The sequence below is a fragment of the Podarcis pityusensis genome (assembly GCF_964106645.2).
Source record: "Podarcis pityusensis genome assembly, chromosome: 3".
Classification (NCBI taxonomy): domain Eukaryota; kingdom Metazoa; phylum Chordata; class Lepidosauria; order Squamata; family Lacertidae; genus Podarcis; species Podarcis pityusensis.
The window spans coordinates 46,868,220-46,888,311 of record NC_138026.1 but is presented as its reverse complement, the minus strand read 5'-3'; the positions used below and the strand labels follow the sequence as shown (position 1 = coordinate 46,888,311).

Here is a 20,092-nt window from a genome sequence, read left to right as displayed (position 1 = left end):
AATGTTTCGGTGTACCTTATAAATTCATACCTTTTCTCCCGCCCTCGCCTTCCAATTGAGCGCAGGCCTCAATTCGATTTTCCTTGCTGTTGGGCACATTTAGCGGCGCCTCTATGGGCGAAGTTCATTTCTAGGCAAATGTATTCAAGAGCTGAGGGGGATGAATAGGACCGTGTGTCAGCCGCCCCTAATTGGGATTAAAGCACTTCGGGCCATATGCGGAGAGTGACAGAAATTCTCAGGTTCCATTGTGCTCGGCCTTCCACCCGCCTGGACTCTCCTCCTGGAGAGAGAGAGGACGCTGCTTCGGCGGGGCTGGCCCAGAGGAGCGGAGGGCATGAAAGAGACGGGCCCTGCCAAGAGGGAGAAGAAGGTACAGGCCTCTCTCTCCACTGTGGAACTTGCCAGACCAGCAAATGTTCCTGACAGCTTCTGAGAAGAAAGGCGGGGGGGGGGGGGAGAAAGATTATTTTAAAAATAGCAGACACCAAATTAGGTGACCTAATTAGGCCCTGATGGGATGGTGGGCAAAATAATGTCACCAAAATCCTTCTTCAAAACAGCCATAATTACTGTTGCAGAAAGGGTGGTGGGTAATAAGCATGGTGAGAAAAAGGCTTTAGCTCTGTGGGATAGCACCTGCTTGGCATGCAGAAGGTCCCAGGTTCAGTCCCCAGCATCTCCAGGTAGAGCTGGGAGAAGCCCCTGTCTGAAATCCTGGACAGCTGCTGCCAGTCCGTGTAGTCAGTACTGAACTGGATTGGACCTGTGATATGAGTCATAGAATCATAGAATTGTAAAGGTGGAAGCTTTAAGACCACAAAATGTATGATGCAGTGAGAGTTGCCTGAAAACAGGCCATGCATGAAACTAGGTGTTTATAAAAGTTTAAGACAGCACATCATACATTGGATGTGTGTCCAAAGAAAATAAAAGGCTTTAACTAAAGGAAATAGCAGACAAACAGAAGCAGCAGCAGCACAAAATGAAGTTTGAACATGTGACATATTTCTCTGAAAATCATTTATGGTGGCTCAGTCTATGTGTTATTTCAAGTCCAGCACCATTATTCTGCAAACACCACAGCACTCTGATGCTTGTATTGCTGTTTACAGAAACACAGAATTCAATCCCTGTGATTACATATTGTAACATAAATAGTCTAATGAGAGAAAAGCATCTTCTGGTAAGTTTTTTAAAATTAATATTAAAATATAATAATAATAACAACCTCTGCATTAGATACCACATTTTGATAGGAGCAGGATGATTCTCATGTCTTCCCATTGCGGATCTCTTCAACATTCATAGTGGCAGATGTCATTCTTGTCATTGACCACAAAGGTAATGCAAAATGTTTTGGTTCAAGCCCAAAGACCTTGCAGTCTCCCTACAGGGTTAACCCCCAAGCCCTGTGATTTCATTTTCTGTATGCTTGTGGGTGGAATGGCTGTCAGGAAAGAGGTCAGAGTTTGGTGGCAGCCAGTTTTCAATGGCACGCCAGTAAATTCTGTGTCAAAATGCTTCTTCAGTGAACTCTGCTTGCTGGAGCATTTGCTTCCAGTCTCTGGGTTTTATCCATCTTGGAGAGGGAGCTAGTGCAGCTGTGGGTGGAGAGATAATAGCTGCATGGCCACTGAACCAAACATGCTGCCAGAAGGGGCTAGGATGGCGCACACATGCTTCTTGGGTCAGAAGCTGATAGACTTGTTCCTGCAATAAGGGAATTTCAGCCATGTAAACATCAAGAGTTCTAAATCAAAGCTTGCTCCCTGTCCTTGAGCCTGCCACACTGACTGCTTCACCCTTTGTGTTTTTTAGATGTTTATACCTAAGGTAATTTTAACTGTACATATAAAAATGCCAAAGCAAAGTACAGGTGTCGGAAACATGAACATCATATCATATCAGGTGATGTTTAAATATGAACATCATATTGCAGCTATTGAGGTCCTTGACTGAATGTGAACTGAGTAACAAACCCAGATAAATTCATAATTTTAATGGGATTTTCTTTTTACTTTTAAAAATAGCCCTAAAATTTAATAAAGGCTCCCAGGGCAGCTTACAGATTACTATAAACAAGGCATCCCTGTCATCAGCACTATTCTGTCTGTCTGTCTGTCTGTCTGTCTGTCTACCCAAAAGGAAAATGCTCATGGCTCCACTACTAGAAGTGGCTCATGGTGTGATTACACAAGAAAAGGGTCTTCTCAGTGGTACCATCTAGACCTCTGGAACTCACTCCCTGGGAAAATATGGTTATCCTTCTCACTACTGGCCTCACTACTGGTCAGATAAAAACTTACTTATTCACCTGGTCAATGGGAAATTAAGTGTCCCAGGGTCCCACATGTCACACTAAGGGATATCACAAATCACAGTGCTAAGGAATCTGCACTGGCTGTTTATTAGCCACTCAATCAAGTTTCCTGAAAAACTATTTCCCCTTCCACTGCCAAGTAAGGGCATCCAGATTAGCAAATGGGGCTTGTCTAGTTTTCCCAAGGCCTGATGTTTATTGGTTTGTGGTTACTTAGAGGTAGGCTTTTTCACTGGTTCTTGTCGTTGTCTTGTTCAGCTGTTTATGTGATAAAGGGGAGCCATATTGGGGTGAAGGTGTCCTCTTCTGTTTGTCCCCGTGTCAGTTTCAGTTTATTGGTTGGTTTTTTCTAGCATGGCCGTTTCCCTTACAATTTGATACAATTGGCAGCACTATTGTGAAATGCCCTCCCTTCTGAAATATGAGAGGCTGCATGCATACTGTCATTCTGCTAGGTCTTGTTTAGGCAAGCATTTCCATGAACTTGAACTTCTTGATCCAACTGTATTAATTGCTTTCTAACTATTTAATTGTCATACTTTTAATTGTCATAGTTTATTGTATATTTTAAATATGGGCATTTAATGGATTTATAGAATTATTTTGTGGAATTGTTTTAATTATGTATGGATTTTATACTTGCTTTTATGCTTGTAAGCCACTTAAAAGCCATTATAGCATATAAGCAACATATAAATTTAGTAATAATAATAAACACAGTAGTTTATATTCAATTACAATAAACCAGAAATAAGTCTACTAAGGATAGATAAATCAGTTGACCACGTTGTCTGGGGTTGGAGGGCATTGGAGTCCAATAATATCTGGAGGGCATCACATTGGCTATCCATGTTGTAAGGGTGCAGTGGTGTACTGGAGGAGGGATGGGCACATATACCACTGATTACAAATATGATGACATCATCTCTTGAGGTGCTATTCACCAATCCTCTGCATGCCAAATGAACAAATTTTCCTCAGAGAGAAACCCACCAAATATGCTAAGCAGATGAAGAGGTAGGTTACATTAGCATGGAGGGCTAAGAGTCAAATTGGCAACTGGAAAAAACAAAAAGTCCCTCTATTATGGCCAACCAAAATGTCACAACACAGAAAGCAAGCTTCTGAGTCTAGCAGACAATACTGAGTTGAGATGGACTAAAATGGCCTGACTTAGTCATTGGCAGCTTCCTATTTCCCTTTCCCCCTTACAACCCTTAAAGTTGCTGTTCTCCTTCAAATCTGCTCACTTTAGCACATCCTTTTCCCTCCCATGACTAGATCTATAACTTAGCCCGCTCCTACCATAGTTTTGCCTCTAGATGTTTAGGTTCCTGCTGGCATAGGAAGGATAGAGATATTTGGGATTGGGCTTCACAATTCAAGTTTTCGGATGACAAAGGCATATACAGGGACCCCAATATGCATAAAATGGTGTCAGGCCCAATTATTGGGCCCCTCCATGCGTTCTTTTTATTGTATCCTCATGATGATTTGTGTTCATGATGGTATCAGTTTGGTTATACACACAATGCTGCTTTCAATGCTGTTTGCATCTGCAAAGGTTTTGAGTGGACATACTGCTTTCTCCAGTTAGTAAATATAATAAGAGCCTGTTGAATCAGGCCAATAGTTCATCTAGTCCAGCATACTGTTTTCAGGCCAACCAGACGCCTATGCGAAGCCCACAAGCCGAATCTCAACACAACAGCCACTGTTGGCTACTGAGATAGCAGAATGCTTGACTAGATGGGCCTTTGGCCTCATTTGATCCTGCAGGGCTTTCTTATGTTCTTATGTTCACATCTGTTATGTCACCTGTGTGGTGGAGCAAAGGGGACATGCAGCTCCTCCACTATGTAGAAGGTCCCAGGAACATCTCGATCAGTACTTGGACATTCTTCAAGCTTTCCAAAGTCCTGCTGAAAAACTGTCCAGTTCATAACCCATCTCATATGGGAACTACAACTGGATTTTCCCCAGTCACTGCCATGGGACCAGATAAAATTCAAATTTACATATTCATTACATCAAACTGCACATTGCAACCACTGTGAAATCTTTTAAAAAAACATTTATACACATTTTCTTTATTTCTACTCAGTGGCGTAGCGTGGGGGGTGCCAGGGGGGCCGGCCGCACCGGGCGCAACATCTGGGGGGGCGCGCTCGCTGCCTCCGGAGTCGCCGAAGAGCCTCGGGCGCAGGCTGTAGCAGAGCCCCATGTCTCGTGGAACCGACGAGCTGTGCGCGCGCCCGGGCTGAAGGCGTCCGGCAGGCAGCGGCTCTCAGCCCCGCGCGTCAGGGCCGCGGAGGACGTGCCAGGCAGCCCCTCCTCACAGCCCCGCCTCCGCTGCTGCTGCTGCAGCTGCTGGGCCATGTTTCATTTTCCTCGCCTCTCTGCCCCCCTCCTCCTCCTCGCAAGCGGCGTGGTTTGGGCGGCAGCGCCAGCAGCAACTCGACTCAGATCGGCAGGTTAGGGGTTGGGGGGGCGCAAATTACTTGCCTTGCCCCGGGTTAGGGGGCGCAAATTACTTGCCTTGCCCCGGGTGCTGACAACTCACGCTACGCCGCTGTTTCTACTATATTCTGTTCAGGTTCTCTCTTCTTGCCTACTAAGTCCTCTCTGGTATGGAACATTCCTGCGTCAATTTCTATTTCCTTTCACACTCTCTTGCGCTATTAGCTCAACTGAAGATGCTGGTCTAATTGCTTGCTTTGTGACTTCTATGAGGCTGCCATTATCTAGAAACCCTTTCTTGACCTTATTCCATGCCTCAAGCGCTCTTATTTTAATCCTTCAACATGCACTTGCCCTCTTAGTCACTACTGACACTCACACATACCCTAACACCCTGTTCTGCTCCATAATGGCTGGCATAAGATGGCAAAAAGCACACTGCTGAAGCGATTCTTTGTATTTTCCAAATGAAGAACTGAAACTACTAAACCAGGGGGTGAAATGCTACCAGCGCTATGTCAACACAAGATCATTCTGTAAAAAATGAATATACTCATGAATCTAATTCATTTAAAAAGGATGAAAATGAGGGCAGTTGTAGAACATCTGCTTTGCATGCAGAAGGTCCCTACTTCAATGCCTTACATCTTGAAGTGAGGTAAGACTGGGAATATATCTCCTGCCTGAAAAATCTGGAGAGCTATTACCAGTCAGTGTAGAGCAGGGATGTCCAACAGGATGATTGCGAACCTGAACCCCCTCCCCTCCAAAAAAAGGGGTACATAGATCACTGCCAGTTTTTTATTCTGTGAGTAGATCGCAGTTTCTTGGGAGCTGGACGTCCCTGGTGTAGACAGTACTGAGCTAGATGGCTCAGTGAGTGGCTCCGTATAAGGGAGCTTCCTGTGTTCCTGTATTCACAATCCACTCAAATAGAAACACTTTAAGCCTCAACAATTTCAATGAGAAAGTTGAAGACATGCATGCTTAAATATCTCCCACTGAAATAATTTCCATCAGACATACTAAACCTTAGCTATATCATGTCTTTAATAGTGAAAATGACTTTCACATCTGAGAAAAAAATGTGTAAATAAATTACGGTATATAGCACAATATTTTGTTTTGTTTTTCAGTGGTTCCCTGAGATGCTAAGTATGTGAATTGTCCACTTATTGTTGTTAGCCGCCCTGAGCCGAGCTTCGGCTGGGGAGGGCAGGATATAAATAAAATTTATTATTATTATTATTAAATGTAGGAGATGGTTTGAGGTTTAAATGTGTAGATTAAAATTTAAACCTCCCACAAATATGTAGGAGAAATACAAAAAGTAAGGGGACTGTGAAGTATTTTAGCAGAATAAAACACATACATTTTACAGCTTACTAAAGCTTAGGAATTAAGCAAATACACATATTTACCCCTTTTCTGGTTTGCTGATTTTCCCCTCTTCACCCCCATTGCAGAAACTGACCCACACATTTTTTGTAAGATAAACATAAAATGTTTATTTAAATTTCAATGCAGGCAGCAAATTCAAGTAAGAAAACCTCTCGGCTTTAAAATATAAATTTGGCTTCAAAATAGGCTGCATGTGTTTGGATCCCTCAGACACAAGTCTGAAAAAGTTTGGAAGCATGGTGGAAAAAACCGAGATGGAAGGTAGTGTAAAGGATCTCGTTTGTTACAGACTTCCGGCCCAGAGGTGGCCGAGGAAGTGGCCACACACAGAGGGTCCTCTCTAGGAAGTTTAGGAGCTTTCTGTGTACCAGCCCTGTGCTTGTCTGGCAAAACTCGTATTTGTGATTTGGCTGCAAACCCCACAGTAAGCGATTGCTTTTTATTGTAATGCTTCTTTTTGTTGTAGTAGATTGTACGCCTTTTGGGGTAGAATTCTTATTTTGATTGTGTACAGCCGTCTTGTGCATTGATGGTGCTATATAAATAAATGTTAATAATGAGGCCAGCACTTATGTAGGTAGTGGGTACAAGTGAAGAATCTGTCTTCAGGGGCTTCGTTTCGGAAGCCCTTTATTCCCATTACAACCATTCCTCCTTGTATGCTTCTGGCCAACTTAATGATTCTACACACACGAGTAAACTGTATAACCACCAGATGGTTCATAAATCCCACTGATTAATCCCAGTGGGATTTTCTTCAGAGTCAACCTACATAGGATTGCGCTGACAGCGTTGGCGGGTATAACTCCACAAAGTGCTCTGAAAATCGAATCGAAATATTGTATTTTACTATGGTGCGCTTGAATCGTGATTTCTCCTCCTTGGACCTTAACGGCGATTTGTCTTGCCTCCCTCCTTCCCACTCCGCCTGTGAAAAGGAGCCTCTCTCTGCCTCTTCTTCCCATCAAAGCCCGAGGAAGAAGAAGCAGCGCTGGCTGAGAGAAAGTCAGACGGATCACGATCTGACCTCCCCCCCCATTCGCTGCGAATTCGCCTCGGTTGCTTTACAAGAGAGCAGCCTCTTCGCGTGGAAGGAGAGGAGGAAGAGGGAGGGAGCGAGATGGTAGCTGCTGCTGGAACGACGATGCGAAAGCACCAGGGAGAGGGGAGGCCTGCTCGGCTGCTGGCTGGCTGGTAATCATCTAAATGGAGAACGAGGCCGGCTTTGCCAGGAAGGAGGAGGAGGAGGAGGAGAGGGTTTTGCGCGAGAGGCGCACTTTCTTTATTTTAATGAGGGCGCATAATGCTGTAAACTGGGTTTGCATCCTCTTCTGTCTGGCCAGATATCTGCCGAGAACAAATCCAAGTTTTGCACACACGCACACAGCCAGTCAGAAACTGTTCCTTACACTTAGTTAAACATTCCCTCCTGGTTAAGCAGTTTAGGGAGGAGAGGAGAGAAGGACGGTGTGGATTTGAAAACAAAAAACAAAAACCCTCTTTTCCGTATGATGATCTGAAATGAATGATGTTGACAAACGGAAGCCTCTGAATCCTGCCTTTTTAAAAGGGGCTTGATATAGCTGGGCTAGCCATGGAGAGAGAGAGAGAGAGAGAGAGAGAGAGAGAGAGAGAGAGAGAGAGAAGACGAGCCAATCGCTGCAGCTTGTTGACTGATGGGCCGCTTTAGCGCTGCTGCTTAAGATTCCTGCGCACGCTTATTGTTTTATTATTATTTATTAAATTTCTAAACCGCTCATCATCTGAAAATTACAGAATTACAGGGCGGTTTAGAATATATCCGAGAGTGAGTGCCACTGAACTTAATGGGACTTATTTCAGAGCAGACAGATAAAGAGCATTGCGCTGCTAATTTATTTTAAGGGTTCAGCAAACTATGGTGGGTAAGGCTATCAGTGGCTGGCTGTGTCAGACGTTCAGAGAGTATCGGTCACTGGGGGACAACAGCGGGAGACGGCCGCTGCTTGCGGGTTTCCCACAGGTATCTGGGATCCAGGATGTTGAACTCGATGTACCTTTTTAAGGTTTAGCATCACGCTATTCCACACGAATGCACATTAAAAAAAATCTGACTCGAATACAAAGAAGGCGATTAGAAATATTTTGTACTGATTATCAACACGGAGTGGATAGTTTTTTGCTTCTATTTAATGTTACTTCCCATAATTAAGTAACACAGTGACTGATAATCGGCTGTTCTTTCATAGCTCCCTGAAAAGTACGCTTCCTTCTGCCTAATAGTAAGACTCCTCGAGGTTTTAGCGTAAGTCGTTTTAGACTTCCCGGCTTTGGATAACGCCGTGCAATTCTGGGCTGCAATAGGATTCGCCTCTCTCTTAGCAGTTGCTTGCTTTTCGTGAGACTTTCTAAAATGAAAACCACACATCTTTCCACTTGCCACCAGTCGTAGTTACCTGGATCTTCCTTTCCCCCCTATGGGGACAACATTTGCTGCCTCCAGTCTGTAGGGACCTCACCTGTTCTCCAATAATTCTCAAAGATAATAGACAAAGGCTCTGAAATTACATCCGCAAATTCTTTTAGTACCCTTGGATGCAGCTCATCAAGCCCTGGAGATTTGAATACATTTAAAGTAGTTAGGTGTTCTCTTACTACCTCTTTTCCTATATTGGGCTGCAACTCCCTCCTTACATCATTTACTCTGTTATCACCAGGTTGGGCATCACTGAAGACAGAGGCAAAGTAGGTGTTGAGTAGTTCCATCTTTTCTCTGTCACCCAATAGCATTTCTCCATGTTCCCCACTTGCTTGTTCTTCCTCTTACTTTGGACATAGCTGAAGAAACCTTTTTTATTATTTTTAACCTCTCTTGCAAGCCTGAGCTTATTCTAAGCTTTAGCCGGCTTGACTTTCCCCCTGCAACTGTTGGCTATTCCTGTATACTCCTCCTTTGTGATTTTCCCTTTCTTCCATTTCTTTATACATGCCCTTCTTAATTCTCAGCTCATCTGTAAGCTCCTTATGCAGCCACACCAATTTCCTTAGATGCTCCCCACTTTTCTTTCTTGTTGATATTGTCTGCTGCATTTGGGCCTTCAATATTTCTCCTTTTAGAAACTGCTATCTTTCTTGGACTCCCTTCTCATTGAGTATTTCTGACCATGGGATCACACATAGTAGCTCCTTAGGCTTTTTGAAATTGGCCTTTTTAAAGTCCAAAATGCATGTCCAACTACACTCAGTTTCCCCTTGCCTCTGTATCCTGAAACCAGGAGAAAAATGATCACTTCCTCCCAACTTTCTGAGCACTTCCACATCATCAATCAATTCCTCCCTATTGGTGAGGACCAGGTCCAAGGTAGATGGTCCCCTTGTTTGTTCTTCCACCTTCTGGAAAATGAAATTGTCAGCAATGCATTGGAGGAGTCTGTCAGACCTTACACTCTGGGCAGAGTTTGAGTTCCAACAGATATCAGGGAAGTTGAAGTCCCCCACGATTACTATTTCTCTCCTTTTTCAATGTTTGGTAATCTGCTCCTGTAAGGCATCACCCAAGTATTCAGTCTTAACAATCATAACAATTATGTTATGATTCAGATTTCATAAGTGTAAAACAGTAACCACTGCCCAGTGTGGTGTAGTGGTTAGAGTGTCGGAATAGAACCTGGGAAACCAGGGTTTGATTCCCCATTTGGCCATGAAGCTCAGTGAGTGACCTTGGGCCAATCACTGCCTCTTGGCTTAACTGACCTCACAGGGTTGTTGTGGGGATTACATGGGAGGGACCATGTATGTCACATTGAGTTCCTTAAAGAATGTAAGGTCAATAAGTCACACACACACACACACACACAACCCCCATTTATATTCTTATTCTGAAAATGTATCCAGCGTTCCAATCATTATATACTTGGGAGTAGAATTCATTGAACTCAGTGAGAATTTCTACTGAGTAAAAACATGCATAGGATCGGGCAGTGGCATGCACACTTGCTGATAAGAGTTAAACCGTGTTGAACTCAGAAGGATCCCCGCCCCGCTGCATAACATTCCCAGGATCTTGCTGCAGAGCCCGAGAAACCAGATCCCCTCCCTTTGTGTATAAAGCAATGGGCTGATTATGCATATTCTGGAAATAATGAGCCCAATCTGTCTCCCGAGATGACTTGCCAGTGGAAGAATTTCTGCATTTTCATCACAGGACACCTGAAGCTGTCATTATTGACTCTATTTTGCCAGGAGGGGCAAATCAAGTTGCTGGCTGCGTTGGCCCTCATTTCACATAAATATCAAAATTACTGGCACTCGCCATATAGCCCCAACATGCAACTAACTCAAGCAAGAATCTAATCTCCTCATTTGGCATGTTTATCTTCTGAACAAAGCTGGGTCTAGTGCGGCTGCCTTATGGGCAACTTCTGGCCAGTGAGGCAGATGTGAAAGCACACCCCTTTTCTCTCTGAGTAATTGGAGGTGGGCTACCTTAAGTAGAAAGGTGGTAGAATGCTGTGCTGCACCCCACAGGTTGCAAGAGTGGGGCTGCATTTTTTAATGCTCTACCAATGAAAATTCTCCCTGCATGTTTTAAAGTAGAATATCAAAACCTACCCCCAGGTTAATCACTCATTTTCAGTCCAGCCTACTCACAGGGTTGTTGTGATGGCGAAATTGGGGAGGGTGGAGAGTCTTGTATGCTGCCACAGCAGAATGTAAGTGTAATATACATAAATGTTTTACATGCAGGGAGCTTTGCTCATGGAATACAATAGACAGACAGAAAGATATTTCAAAAACATGGCTTCCTGGCTACAGTCTTATTAGCACTTTAAAAAAATTTCTCTCCCCCACCCACCCTTTTTATCTCATTTTGGCCTAATGGTTTCACCCTTGGAAAATTGATCCTCATAGTTTTGCCTACAAATGTTAGAGAGAAGTAGGGATTCCCCCCCCCATCAACTATGTAATTCCAGTAATAAACATAGCTTTATTATTTTGCAAACTTAGAGTATCCAGGGTGGTTGTACCCAGAGTAAAGTGTGTGGGGTTTTGTATTAATTTTACTTCTTCTGAGCATTAAACTCCAAACACCACCATTCACTTTTCTCTACAGAAGTGTCTCTACACCTTGATTCATTAGCTCCCTCTTCTCCCCTTTGGGCTGTAGAAAATCTGCAATCAAAATTACAATTATGTTTGCTAAATAAGCATATGAAGGGGTTAAGTTTCAGAGTTCCTGTTAAATATCCAATCATAATACTTCAATTAAAATAAAATTGATGTTTTTTATTGGAAAATCAATAAAAATGATTTTAAAAAAGGTTTCAGAGATCCTGTATTCCTAGAGAACACAGGTCTGTGTGATGTCATATCCCTTTCTTCCTGCAGCAGGAAACAGGACAGAGGAGCTTAATATTTTCTCCTTCCTCCTTGCCTCAGTTTCTCTCTTTCTTTGAAGCCAACAATGTGAGCAGATGTACATCCTTGGACTCTGCCCAAACTACATTTGTATTTTGTAACTAAGAAGTATTTTTGCCTGCATACTACTTTGATATATTTGCTGCCTGCACTGAAACGTAAGTAAACTTTTTTTTTTTTTACACTAAAGCATGTGGTTGATTCTTAGCAATGGGGACAAAGAGGGGAAAGGTCAGCCAACCACAAATAAGCAGGAATAAGAGGTGTAATTGCCTACGGTAATTCCTAGCATCTAGTAAGCTGCAAAAGTGCTTGTGTTTTTACTCTGCTAAAAGGGCTTCACAGCCTGTTTACTCTCATATTTCTCTCACACACATGGTACGAAAGGTTTAAAATGTAATTTACAGATTTAATCCTCAATGCATCTCCATCGTGGGCTACCGCCAAAGGAACATCAGCACTGCATCTCACAGTTCCCCATTTATGCATCTAATCTATTTATTTTCTTTCTGCCTCCTCTTCCATTCTATTATTTCTTTTTGACCTGAGTTTGGTAGTCAGCAACAGCACATGCGGACTTTACTCCTGCATAAAACCACATGTTGGGTGAGTCTGAGATGTAAAAAAAAAAGCCTTGGAGCATCAGAGACTGACTGCAACAGGATGAAAAAACTGGCACTGATTCCACCCTGTGCCTCTGAACTCTTCAAGAGCAGGAGGAGTTGCACAAAACAGGAAAAGGCTCTTGGGACCTTCTGACTCAGGAAATATCAAAATGCTTTAGTGTGTTCCTAGGGATGCGGGTGGCGCTGTGGGTTAAACCACAGAGCCTAGGACTTGCCAATCAGAAGGTTGGCGGTTCGAATCCCTGCGACGGGGTGAGCTCCCATTGCTTGGTCCCTGCTCCTGCCCACCTAGCAGTTCAAAAGCACGTCAAAGTGCAAGTAGATAAATAGGTACCACTCCGGCAGGAAGGTAAACTGCGTTTCCGTGCACTGCTCTTGTTCGCCAGAAGCGGCTTAGTCATGCTGGCCACATGACCCGGAAGCTGTATGCCGGCTCCCTTGGCCAATAAAGCGAGATGAGCGCCGCAACCCCAGAGTCGGTCACGACTGGACCTAATGGTCAGGGGTCCCCTTTACCTTTATGCATGTCTACTCAGATGTAAGCCCAGTTGTGTTCAGTAGAACTTACACCTAGGTAAGTGTGTATAGAATTGCACCAAGGCTGTGCATACACCATACATTTAAAGCATCCCCCCCCCCAAGAATCTTGGGAACTGTATATTGCTAAAGGTGCTGGAAATTGTAGCTCTGTGCAGAGTAAACTACAGTTCTCAGGATTCTTTTAAGGGTGTGAAGCGTGTTTTTAATGAAATGTGATACACTCCAAATGAAGGCATATATATCTACATCTTTGAAAATATCATATTTGTAAATATATCCTGGTGTGATTGACGTGAGACTCCTGATGGGGCCTGTTGCTGGTAAGTGTGCGTAGGACAGCAGTCTGAACTGCACCACTTTGGGGTAAATAGAATCGTGGGGCAAAAGGTAAAAAATAGGTTTTCTTCTTGATACTGACGCCACTGAAAATTTCTCTAGAAAATGGAAGCCAGGATGAAGACGATAGCATAGTTCTGAAACGCATGCAAATGACCCAAGGAAACCAAGATCGTTGTTGATTTTCCATCAAGCATGAGCTCTTTAAGGCTAATTAATTCAATCTTTTCCTTTCTCCTCCCTCTCCCCCACCACTTTCTCCTTTGCTAGGTTTTCTGATTACTTCATCTCTCTCGGCAGCGTTTGTCTGAGACGGAAACTTCTCTTGGTGTTTCCATAGGCCACTTCTTTCCATCTTTCCTACTCGATGTTTTCAAAAGGCAAGACGTCGGGTCCTTTCAAGGTTCGCCAAGTTTACCTGAGTGGAAAATCACACACACACACAAACACACACACTCTCGGGAGCGCAAGACGCACAAAACGCCTTGCGCGATGAATTATCATTAAACAGAGCAGAAGTTTATAGAGAGACAGAGGAATGGTGGGGGGAGCCACTGAGGCAGGGAAAATGCGCTTAGAAGTGCCTTTTAATTTCCTAATCGAGTTAAAGCAGGTTTGGAAAGCGGGAGGCACCGGGAGAGGGGGACGCTTCTCGCTCCATCCCAAGCGGCGCAGGCGAGCACCTTTGACTTGGTCTCTTCGCTCTCTGCATCCTCTCAGCGCCAGGCACCTTCGGCATCCTTCTTCCCGCCCCACAAGTCTTGTGGGATTGAGGCTTTAGGAGTCCTGAGCTGTCCTAAGGAAAAAGAAACGGAGAGAGAGAGAAGGGCTCTTGTGTTAATTAAATGAGGGAAGCATGCCAGAGAAAAGGGCAGGCAAGCCAACGAGACTGGTGTGGTGGGTTGCAATTAGGCACCAATGAAACAGGCTGCTCTGGTCTCTGGGTGTAAGGGAAGAGGCAAAGCGCTTTTGACATCCGTAGCGAAAGCCGACGGATTTCATCTCAACTTTGCAACCGTGCTTCATTAAGGGTTCCGCAATATGATAAAGAACATTTCCATAAGTTGCATTCTTTCTATCTTGATAGTGTGGCGCAAAGGCGAGGGGGCTGACCTTGCTGGGGAGACACAGCTGGGGATACAAGCCCACCTTCTGCTTTTTTAAAAAAGCTCATTATCTGATCCCGGAACCAGTCGCTGTTTCTGATATTGGCCTACCTCACAGGAATGTTGTGAGGATAAAACAGGAGAATAAAACAGGGAGAGGATGAAATCAGGTTCTTGTAAGAAGGTGGGATTGACCTGCTAGGCTCCTTTCAAGGCAGCACTCCTGTCTTCGCCTTCCTTCAGTGATCACCACCTGCTCAAAGCTCACCAAGGCATTGTTCTATTTTCACGAAACACGTTGGCACAGAAGCAGCCGCCTCCTGTTCCACTTTGTGAATATTGCGCCTTCTTGTAAATAGAACATTCAGCCGTGTTGGTTCTCTTGCTCTCACGCACAAAACCCCAGCTTGCATCAGGACCACTATCCACACCCAGCCAGAGGCACTCTCCTCCAGGAGAGACTCTTGACCATATAAATTTTGAGAATGACTTTCCTGAAACCTTGTACTAGTTTTTTGAGAGTGTCCATAAAAATAATCATCACTGATAAGGCAGGGCTGGGGAACCTATGGACTTCGATATGTTTCTGGACTCCCAGCTCCCATTATCCTTGACCATTCATTGCCCATGCTAGCTGAGGCTGATGGGAACTTGGAATGCAACACCATGGGGGGTGCGTGTCACCCTCCTGTTTTAAGGTATAATCCTCAAACCACTCAATATGGTGTCTGAGTTCGCAGAACATCGAGAAAAGGAATTCACAGCAAATCGCCTCTCCGTTGTGATTTCTTATTTCCATTTACTTTCCTCCTAGGGAAAGAAGGCTGCGATTTTCACGTCAGTGGGACGTACTCCCAGCTCTTAAGAGTGCAGTCCTGCAAGTCTACGCAGGAACCAGTCCAGCTGAGGTCACTGGGGCTTACTCCCAGAAAAGCATCAGGGCTGCAGCCTTAGCCATGCAAATGCTCGCCACGATTTGGTGGCATTTTGGTTAGTCCTAATAAAGGTATTTTCTAGCTATGAATTTTGCGAGGTTATTTCTTATTCTTTCTCACGGACCAAGATCATTGCTTTTAATGAACCTTGCATGTGTGTCTGGGATTAAGGGAATGGAATATATATTATCAGAAAATATTTAAAATAATATTAGTAATAATACATGAGTACTCATAAGACGCGTGCGCCATCTTGTAGAAGACGTGTGATAGAAAAATGGGGTGTGTCTATTCTAGTACGGCGCTGGCAGTTTTTAGAAGTCTCTATCATCATCACCAGGCAGCACCACGGTTCACGGGGCCCACCTTATCCGTTTTATATTCAGAAAGTCGAGAGTCTAACCCCAATTACCTGGGAGTAAGCCCCACTGAATTCAACAGACCCTTCTTAGAGCCGACACGGTTAGGCCTGCGCTGTTAATCAAGCAAACGCTGCAGCCCTGGCAGAATGCAAATACTTCAGTGTCAACTGCGCTCGAGCGGAAGCGATCTGCCTTCTCCCTTGGCGCCCTCAATACACGACGCCTTTCTTCGTAGCAGCTACTAACCCCATTCCTCCATCTGGACTTACCAGAGAGCACGCTAGTCCTGCAAAGGGAGGCTACTAGCTAGCCTGCAGTAAATGTTGGGCAGAACGCAACACAAGGAATCCCACTCTCCCCGCCCCTTCCAGGGCTCCTGCACACGCGTGACAGGTAGAAATAAAGCAGGTGCAGTTTTTTCCAGACACTGAGAGGCAGTGATAGAGAAAATGTGATACGCACACATTTATCCAAACATCTAGCTCGCCCGGTCCCTATGGCTCCAACGGCCATTGTCATTTAAAAATACAGCGGCCCAATATATATAACCTATGATGCTAAAACAAATTGCAATGTAACGGATAAGTAGCAAACAACACCTTGGGAATAACTTCCGAGTCACACTTTTAGGATATGGGTACCAAAAAGGTTCGCTTACACCCCAGTTCTAGAAACACTTTAGCCAAGCGCTAAAGGCAAATGGGAGAGTTAAATGCGTGGTTTACAATCCTCACGTCTACTCAGAAGGAAATCAAGGAGATCAGTGGGCTTACTCCCGGGTAAGTGTGTATTGGGATGCAGTCTAATCTCTTCACTTAAAATTAATAGGAGGATCTCTTCTAAGAGGACTCAACTTTGGTCGGATAGTGTTAGGAGTTTGCAGTCCACATCAAGTAGAAGGCAACGACAAGGCTGGTTTGAGAGTTTTAACGGATCACTTCTCTTCTTTGGTCGGGAAATGATGTCCATTCATCGCTTGCTTGCTTGCTTGCTTCATCAGGTAGGATAGGTTAGGGTCTTGGCCTTTTTTGATGGATCACATCGGAGCTGTTCAAGGCAGCTTCGCAAACTTTCCACATTCAAGCAATGTGTTTAGGAACAGGGTAGATAACTTCCGACTGAGGTTTCCCCAAGCAGCCAACTGAATCTCAACAGGCAGCTGCCCTGGACTTCACCTTGGCCAAGACGCAGAGAGTTTCAACGCACCGCTTAGTAAAGAAATGGCGGTGGGGTAGTTCCTTGTCCTTTCGATTAGGCAGAGGAATGTATTTGGCCAGCCTTGCAAGGGTCCAGTCTGGGGAGCAATAACAGTGAGACTTCAAGGGTGGAAAATAAGAAAGCTTCGTTTCTTATAGGATGCAGATATTGGCTAGTAAGGAGTTCCTGCCTTAGCTAACATAGTCGGAGATGCAAAGGAGCCCTGCTTGGTCTTTGATTTCTTCAGGAGAGAGAAACAAAAGGAAGATGTCTCCTCTCCTTTCAGCTTCAGAAGCGAGAGTGAGATACAAGGGGTCGTGGTGGTCAGCAACCCTAAGAATAGCGGTCTAACCATCTAGGAAATGTCAGCACAAATTAAGTTAGATTAGAAAGACAATCTAGGAAGCTTGGAGGTTCCTCTCTCTGTCGACTTTCTCCCCATGCAAACCCCACCAGCCGTAAGACAAGGTGAGTTGCATCCCAAGACTTAAAACAGTTTTAGCAATACAGGAGGAAGGACGGGTCTGTAAACGTCTGGAGGCCAGTTTAGTGTGCTGGTTAGTGTCTTGAACTAAGTCTGTGGAGACTCGGGTTCAGTCACGAAGCTCAATGGCTGACCTTAGGATAGCGACTGTCTCTCCGTCTAACATACTTTGAGGGTTATGAAGATACTGCGTTAGACTATGGGCCCATCTTGCTCCTTGCTGTCTATATACCAAGGATGGAGAACATGTGGCTCTTCAGATGCTGTCAGACTACAACTCCCATCATCCCTGACTGCAGGCCATACTGGGAAGGGCAGCTGGGAGTTGGAGTCTCAGAACATCTGCAAGGCGACAGAGTCCTCTTCCTCACCTGTCATGGTTCTTTTCACCGTCTAACTTGATGAACAGTTCTGAACATTTGGAAAGCTTGCCCACTATTTTGCGGTATTTTGATTGATCTAGCAGAGGTATTGCCCTAAATATGTACCCAAGGCAAAGTCGAGATCAAAACCGTGGTGTTACGCCCTGTTAGATGTGCAGGCTTGGGACTGAATGCGACTAAGATACCCTCAGAGCAGACCACTGAAATAAATGGGTTGGAGTTAATTATGGCTAATTTCACTTCACTGATTTCAATGAATCTACTCTGCGTATGGCTTAGATGCTTGTTTTGGAACTGAGGCCACTTTTAGACATTCATTAGCAGCCAAAACTTTATCTTCCCTTCTCCGTACCCAAAAGCTCTCCCACCAGGTTCAAGCAGCGGACTGACACACGGGGTCACCAAGAGTTGCTCTTTCCATCCACCTCCCGCTCTTCCCTCCCCACTCCCCAAACTCAATATATAGCCTAAAAGGCCACCATTTCAGGAAAATCTGAGACGTCTGTCACATTACCTAACTTAGTGAAATCATAACAAAGGGCTCCATGAGAAGTGACAGAATAGAAGCTGGAAGGGCTTTTCAGATCCAGTTACACTTCTTTGGTCGTCCCTGATTTCCTCCTTGAAATGTCTCACATTCGCCGCATGTTTGTCGGGCGAGGCTTGATGGAAATCAAAGGCATCGAGTTTTGTGCTCCTCGTTGGTTTCCTGCGGGGGGGATTAGATAGGATATCGCAAACACGATTTTTTATTGTCAGATCTTACCAAGGGGGTGGGGAAGAGCAGCGCATGAAGATATGCTGTGCACCCTTACAATACATTACCTACTTACACACAGGCCTCCTGCGCATCATAAGAAAATGGAAATTGGTCCAAACTAATTATTACGTGAGGGTGTGCAGCAATCAGATCATTTCAACCCAGAGGAGCAGCGAAAGTCGCTGTCCCCCGTGCGTTCTTGCGCTTAAAGATAATACTAATGCTTTTTAAGATATCCGCCTATTTAGTTCTGGCATATCTGTCTCTCCATCGTCCTGTCTTTGTTTCCACGAGGATCTCTAATTAGCCAGCTTGTTCTTCGGTCTGCCTATTATCTGTCTATTCTGTATGCCCATGAACGTGTGTGTGTGTTTCAAGAGATGCAATGGTGAATATACTAAATATGCTTGTCACGCACAAGGCTCCTCTTTGGATAAGCCAAATGTGACAGCTAATTTCGTATTACGAATCTGAGGGAGTCTAATTTTACCTGCAGGTTCTTGGCTGCGATTCCTTCATCCTCCGTCTGAGTGTGTCCCTCTGAGCAGCAACCAGGTCTCGGTCGGAGTGGGAGACAGCACAGCACACGCAGCCACGTTGGAGTTTTTGTTTCTCATCGCGTCTTGCCTTCCTTGGTTTGACAGAAATACACACACACACACACACACACACACACACGATCGGCAAGATGATTCTTTCTGTAGCAGCTCCTCGAGTTGCTCCAGAGCGACAAGTGATGGTGGCTGGCGCCTTTTTTGGGGGGGGGGGGCCAGATTCGGGACATGCACAGCTTCCAACATCACCATCCTCTGCCAGGCAGGCAACCCAGCTCCCTACCTCTTTTCCCGACCTCAGAACCAGGCAAAGGGCATTAGGAGCAACTACAACATCCTTTTGTAAACCCGCCCCTCACCAGTGCAGTGCAATGCAGAAGATGCGTCTGAGGTTCCTCTATGCTCTCTCAGGGGTAGCAAACATGGTGCCATCCAGATATTGTTAGACTGTGATTCCTGTGGGATGTAATCCACTGGGAGCAGTCAAATACAACATTCCTTGCTTTGCTAGAGTGGACATGCAAGGGAATGTTTGGTCCAGCCAGTCCAAACTTCCTGTTTCTCCTGGCCTGGAGCATCCTTCCTTGCATGTGACTAGTGGGTGGTCGTGACCTTTCCAGATCTGGTAAAAAGGCCAAGGCATGCTGCCACTCTCTCTCTTTTCCATCTTCCTTTCATCCTGTGAACTTCCTGGAATGAACTGCTGGCTGCCAGCCAAGCAGTCCCTCAGGTCATCTCCCTGAATATTCCCACAATTCCCACTATCACTAACCATTGGTCATTCTTGCTGGGGCTGGTGGGAATGAGTCTAAAACAGGCATAGGCAAACTCGGCCCTCCAGATGTTTTGGAAGTACAACTCCCATCATCCCTAGCTAACAGGACCAGTGGTCAGAGATGATGGGAATTGTAGTCCCAAAACATATGCCGGGCTGAGTTTGCCTATGCCTGGTCTAAAACATCTGGAGGCCATCACTTTGACTACTCTCATGGTAGCCTGAGAAAACTTTTGGCACAATATGGGGGTTGTTCAGGTGTCACAGGACACTTTGTTTTTGCCACAACACTCTTAACAAGACTCACCCCTCTGGAATAAGGTGCCCCAGTGGGCATCCAGCCTTGCATTTCCCACTGATCAACCACCACTATGGTATCTCAGTGGTACCTCATTTGCCTTCTGTGCAGAAGGTCCAGCCCCTGGACCCACGTGGGAGTGGGAATACTCTTGT

At 44.9% G+C, this 20,092-nt stretch overlaps 1 long non-coding RNA gene across 1 annotated transcript; it reads left to right on the top strand.

The window, feature by feature from the left end:
• Nucleotides 1–253: 253 nt before the first annotated feature.
• Nucleotides 254–15,213, top strand: LOC308474028. Its single transcript, XR_013984464.1, has 3 exons — nt 254–373; nt 1,116–1,186; nt 15,004–15,213. It is a non-coding gene; the product is annotated as an uncharacterized lncRNA (long non-coding RNA).
• The last annotated feature ends 4,879 nt before the right edge of the window (nt 15,214–20,092 follow it).